The sequence below is a fragment of the Calonectris borealis genome, chromosome 17 (genome assembly GCF_964195595.1).
Source record: "Calonectris borealis chromosome 17, bCalBor7.hap1.2, whole genome shotgun sequence".
Taxonomy (NCBI): Eukaryota; Metazoa; Chordata; class Aves; order Procellariiformes; family Procellariidae; genus Calonectris; species Calonectris borealis.
The window spans coordinates 7374334-7380682 of NC_134328.1; the positions used below are offsets into that span (position 1 = coordinate 7374334).

The 6349-nt window shown below is 37.2% G+C and overlaps 1 protein-coding gene across 9 annotated transcripts in view; it reads right to left on the reverse strand.

The window, feature by feature from the left end:
• Positions 1-6349, reverse strand: part of NCOA3 (nuclear receptor coactivator 3) — an 87375-nt gene that overhangs the window by 51280 nt on the left and 29746 nt on the right. The gene's annotated exons all lie outside the window — the stretch shown is intronic.

Here is a 6349-nt window from a genome sequence, read left to right on the forward strand (position 1 = left end):
TCAAAGAGACAGATTAGTAAATATATCCCGTATTAGTGTAAAAAACACATAAAAAAGGAAAGGAGAGGTACCAAGAATGACAAAAACTGTCCAATTAAGGACCACAGTGTACCTACTACTGACCAGGGAAAATATCCTGCAAAATGGAGAACAGTTCATTCAAGTTAGTCATAACTGGTTAAGTCTTAAGTTTTAAAGCATTACAGAAAGCATACAATGCTTCATTGAGAAATTCTAAAATTTTTTCTTAGTCTTTAAATGATATATTGCCTTCTATCCTCACAACTTTTAGGAAGATTGCTAGATGATTTCTTCATTCTAACGCAGAATCTGTCACACTTAAAACCAAAGTGAAGTTTAGTTTGGATGAGAGGTAAACTTCATCCATCTGTCACGGAAGAGTTAAATGCCACTATCTATGAATGATAACACTGCCTTGAATTACAAAAGAGCCACAAATCCTGCAATTTTGCAGTAAACATCAAAAAGTTATTTTTACTGCTTTACGTATTTTTCCTCGATCTAGATGTTCTTTAAAATTCAAGGATCTTTGCAGATCCCTGGATGATGAGTGAGGATTTCTTACTATCTTTGGTCAAGTGAAAGGGTTACCACTTACTGCTCTGCCATTACTGCATGGCCAGCTACTCATTGACAAATTGCTCATTATTAGCCACTACGGTGTCACACATCACAGTGGAGCCTTTTAAGCAAAAAGAAACTGGTATCTTAAAACATCATTCTGCAAACTGCAGTGGTTCAGGATTGACAATAACTGTCACACAGTACAAGCAGGGCAGAAGTTCTTCAGTTTCTCATCTGAGATCCTAAGACACTACTAAAAAATTTTCTTGAGTCTGCTAGTTTATAGGACTGAAAAAAAAAAAAATCTTTAAAACACTTTTAAAAAAGGCTGTTTTTTTAATGATTGCACTTCAAAGACACACTGAATTAAGTTTCCTAAAAGCAAAGACTAATTTTGCTTTTACAGCTAAGCAAGTCAACATTTTCCTTTCTGAGCCAATGAATGACTAGCAGCCTTCAAAGTTTCTCAGAAGCTACCCTGAAACTTTATGAAACCGTTAACTGAAGAACACTATGAAGACAGCATGAATAGCATACTACGTAAAACAGTGTCATTAAACAGTATCACTCTTGCTCTGACAGCCTGTAAAAGCAAGCAACAAAGAGAATTACAACTTAGAATGTTTTATTTCTAGAAAGATCAGAAATGTCTTCTGCATACCTGAAAAGACATAATTAACATTTATACTATGTACCCATAAAATAACAAGAAAGCAAAAGTGAAGGGTTACTTCCTTCAAATAAAGATAGCATTTCTAGCACTAATGTGTTCATTAGCAACACCTGTTTGCCACATAGAATTCACCATGCCGTATCATATCAGAGCCTCGCCTTATTCAGTACTGAAAATGGGTGAATCTACCAAAGGGAGGTTTAGCTTCCAGGAATCAGTAGGAAACTAATACATACCACAGAATACCCTTATAAATATAAACTCTACTAACTATAACGATAAATATTCTCCTATTAAAAAATACAAAATGCTTTTTAGTATTCTAATAACTTGCCTGATATCATGTGCCTGCTAACTGTATAAGTGAATTTTTTTTATCAATTTTAAATGGTTTTGCTTTTCCTTTAACAGGATGCCCCTATTATCCTCCCCATAAAACACACAAGTCCATTCTTATGTGTCGTGCTCTGTTACTCAGCTTCTGAAAACCTCAAACATTTATTCTCTCTCCAGATGTTCTCTTCTGCCTCTTATAGCAAGCTTAAGCAAGCTTCATATTGATCTTAATTTTCTTCATTTTCAACTTCAGGATATTTCAAAATAAGATTTCTCTGACTGAAATCCTCAATTCTAATCCTGTCACAACAACATGCGAGCAATGTTGACACAGGACCCAGGAGGACAACATTATATAGGTGGTAGAAAATCAAGGTGAAAAAAACAAAAGAAACCTAAAACAAAGAGACAGAACTGCTTTTCCTACTTTAACTGTATTGTGGAAAAAAGAAGAGGAATGACAGCTTTTGAAATAACAAATCACCTAATGAATATTCTATACAAGAAGCTAGAAAAGAGAAAAAGAAGCATAATTGAAGTTATCAATATATTCAATACACGTAAGTTAGAAGTATTAATTAAAAATTTCTGAAATTAGTATTATCGGAAATGTTGCTATCTACATGGGTATTTTTCTTATGAACAACAGTCATAGATCAATTCAAAAGGATACTATGACCATCACAGAGCTTGCAATTCCCCTTCCTCCTCCATTTGCATAGCCAGGATAATTCAGCTTTGCTCCCTCAATTTATAATTACATTAAACAGGCATTAATTAAAAAGCAACATTATTTCTCCTACTGTAAGACATAAGAAATTCTTCCCTCAAATAAAATAAACTTTCTGTAATGTCCACGTTCAGTACACATGGCCCCTTTTCCTCCCCAGAACAGACAAAGCTTAGCACTTGAAAAAAATTTAGATAGGCATCACTAATTTTCTTATTCTTTATCACATCACAGCCGTGAGGTTTATTATGAAAGAATGTTTACAGTTGTCTGTTCTAGTGCTGGAAATGGGAACCTTTAAGTAGTAACATCCAAAATGAAAAATACTCATCCTCTATTTTCACAGCATCATTACCAAAAGACTACAATAGCATGTGGAGCCAGCAAGACAAAAGATATACCATTTTTGCTGGCATATAATTTTTGCTCTGAATCGTATTTATATTTGTCAGATCCTTTATTTTCAGGACATTCCCTATTTGTACCTTAAGAACTAAAACTGTCTACTGTAAGTATTACAGTATTACTATTATAGGTATTATTGTATTGTGCTTTTAATTTACTTGTCTTGAAGAAAACTACACATTTCTACTGCCATCCGATTAGAGAGAGTGAACAATGGGCATGGTGCAGTGATATAATATGAAGAATTTTTGATACCACAAACTGTAAAGTTGATCCCTTTTGTTGTTTTAGCCTTCCAGATTTAGACTTCAGCAGACTATTGTAAGGACGACTACATACCACTAATGAGCAAATGCAACAGTTATGGAGCACATCAGCCAATCTTCTGTTTTCCTTCCTCCATCTGTTCAGGGATGTGGTCTCTCTACTATTTAAAATTCATGTACTGCTTTGAGAAATAGCCAGATAGGTTACACTGATTATCATCCTAAAGGATAAGTACTATATGCTCAATAAACATCAGAAGGAAAGTTTAGAGAAATCAGAGCTAATGAGGAAACAGGATAGATAAGAACAGCTTTCCAGAACACACACAAAAAAAAGCCAAATGTGAATGGCAGAGGGTTCTATATTAGCACGTGGAATTTCTTCGAACAATCCTGTCCTGTCCTACCCCCACCCCTCCCCCCCCCAAGACCCCAAACAACCAACCTAAAACCAGTTTTAAACTATGCTGGAAATAAAGCAGACTCTTCTAAAAAGACTGCAGAGTAAATATCCTGGTCTGCTACTTCAGTAGAAATCAGTAAGAAAGACTGTTTACTGTCCCTGTGGCCTGAGATGACTTCGGCCTACAACAGAAGCTAGGAACAACCTGGCTATTAGGGCACATCAACCCAGAAACATTTATTAGCGACAGCTGTATAGATAATGCAACCTACAGAGATTATAAATGCCCAAAGTCCTTTCAGCTATAGCAGCCAATCCCGGTATTTACCACATTTTTCAAGAAAGTGCGGGAGGCGAAACACAACTCACAGCAGGAGGTCTGCTTCACTGAGATCACACCACTTTGTTCTATCTGAAAAACACTATGCTTTCCACATACTGTTTTGTATATTTAAAAAAAAAAAAGATTTCTTAGACGCTGATTGATTCTTGAACTCTTGCGCCAAAGAAACAAGACTGTATGTACGTACACATATGCTTAAAGGAATCAACATGTCTGCAGCTTAAAATTTTTTGCATCTATTCATCTTGCTACATTGCGATGGCATGCAAGAGAACTTACAAAAATTATAATGCTAGTAGAGAGGGCGAGAATATGCATACATTGATTTTTTTTTTTTTTAAACTGTCTTTTAAGAAGTTGCTGCTATAAACCTGCACCAATGCTAGAGCAAAACTAGACCTGAAAGTTGGTTGAAAGTGTTTTGAGGACCTCTAGATCTGATCAATGTATTTCTTAGAAAAGGTAAGTCTCCATATCTAGCTGTTCAAAGAGGGATTTACATTCCAGAAACCCAACCCATTATTGTTGCAGAGGACCAGAAGTTCACTCATAACTGGAGATCCACAACAAGGATGCAGACAGGAGAGCTTTGAGATGAACCTAATGAGGAAGAAGCAGAGAAAAAGCCACTTATTGCATCCCATAGTGAAACACTTAGATGCAGATAGTAAGTTTCATCATCAACTGAAACAGAAATAAAAGACAGAGATACAATGGTAAAGTTTTAAAAACAAACAAAAACCTAACTTCCAACTACTACAGGTCACCTCTTTCAGTATCATTTGTGTCAGCATGACACTTAGGAGCTGATTTAGGGGGAAGTGGCAAGCTTTAATACTAGATGCCAGACTCCAGCTCACTGTACAATTCTGTGATCAAAGCCAGGAGACTGAGGGGAAATAAGCCAGCAGAAATTTGGAGCACACAATAGAAGTACTGATGAGTTTTGGAATATAAAATAATTTTCCAAATTGAGAGTTTGTGCTCTACAATTTCCTCTAAATCATCTTCCCATTCTTTAGTAAAACATGACAATAGGAACTGCTTACTCCAGACAACAGAAAGAATAGATGAAAACACCTTGGTATGAACTTCTTTCTACATCTCTCATTCACAGTTTGGAAACGTTTGTGGCGGTAGAAAATTCTAAAGGGGCAGCTCCAAAGCAGGAGATTGCAATTTCCCACTGAGGAAACTGGGGAGATGTAACCAATCTCAAAATCTACGCTGAATAAACACACAGAATAAAACAGTAAAGAAGTCCATAGTTTATTTTCAGTTTGTGACTGCTCATTTAATGCTTTTTGGTTACAAAATGCGCTGACAGTATCCCTGATAGCCCTCTTTCTGGCCATTTCCATTGGAAGTAAAGGTTACACTATTGATTTTCTCATGATCAGCAGTTAGCTCTCAATAACAGTCTTCAGTAACACTCTCCCCAAAGTAGGATACTTTGAAGTTACAGGATTTACAAATCTGGTGAAGTTTGTGTTCTTTAGCTTAAGAGTCAGTGTTCATTTTTTGCCAGTTTCCCACCCTACCGCTGGCATATGCAGTAACATTTTTAGAGATCACCGATTTCTAATGTTAAAAGGCATGTGCACCCAATGTTACCACGATGCAGTCACGCAACTGTTCAAGAGAAGCCTTTCAGATAGAGACATTTAAATGACACTTCAGAAATAGAGTTCACAAGTGATTCTTAGTTCCTAACAGTTGTTATTCACTCTTCTTTCCTTTAGAAGAGCATTTATTCCATTTCACTGGGATAGGCAGTATGATTTGCAGCTTCAGTGCAGCTCCACTGTGAAGGCAGACGAACTGCCATGAAACGGACAATGAGAAGCAGACAGGACGCACACAGGCGCAGGGAGGAGAGAACAAAGAAATCACATGGAGTGGGGAAAAATAAACTATATAATAGATGCTGCTTGGGAACACTAGCTGGAACAAACAGGGAGGCCACCAACTATCACTACAAGCGCGTGTTTCTTTTGCAGTTGCAACGAGAACTGCAGACAAGAGGGGGCAGGGGATCTGCTATTAATCATATTATATTCACTGTTCCCTTGATGCTGCTCGCAATGCTTCAGGAGACTCCCTCAATTCCCAGATAAAACTGCAGAGAGAACAGCAGCACTCCAAAAACAGCCCACACCGAACCTTCACAATCTTGTCCTACTATGCTAACACTGCTGTAAACTAAACACTTCTTAACCACTGCACTGCTTATTCAACTGAATTTTTTAAAAAATCCAAATCACAGCAGTTGAGGGTTCCTCCCCACTCTAATCTCTCATTAGGAAAACGAACACGCTGTATAAATCTGATGAAACTATTTGCAAGAACAAGCCACTAGAGAGGTGAAAACATCAGCCTGAAGTAGTCAGGAATCAAGTTTCTTTGTTGAGGAAGAGTTTTGAATGTTATCTCTAAGTCAGGTGCTGAGTGACTCCTTGATTAAGTGGCACTTAACATTCAGTAAGTTTAATGTTCCAGCAAAAACAGCAGGCCGATACCTGTGCCTGGGAGTGGGGGAGGGAGAAAAAGGCAGCTGATGCAGTAAAGTAACCAAGTCAGCTATTCTTTTGTCAGTGAAAAGACAGAC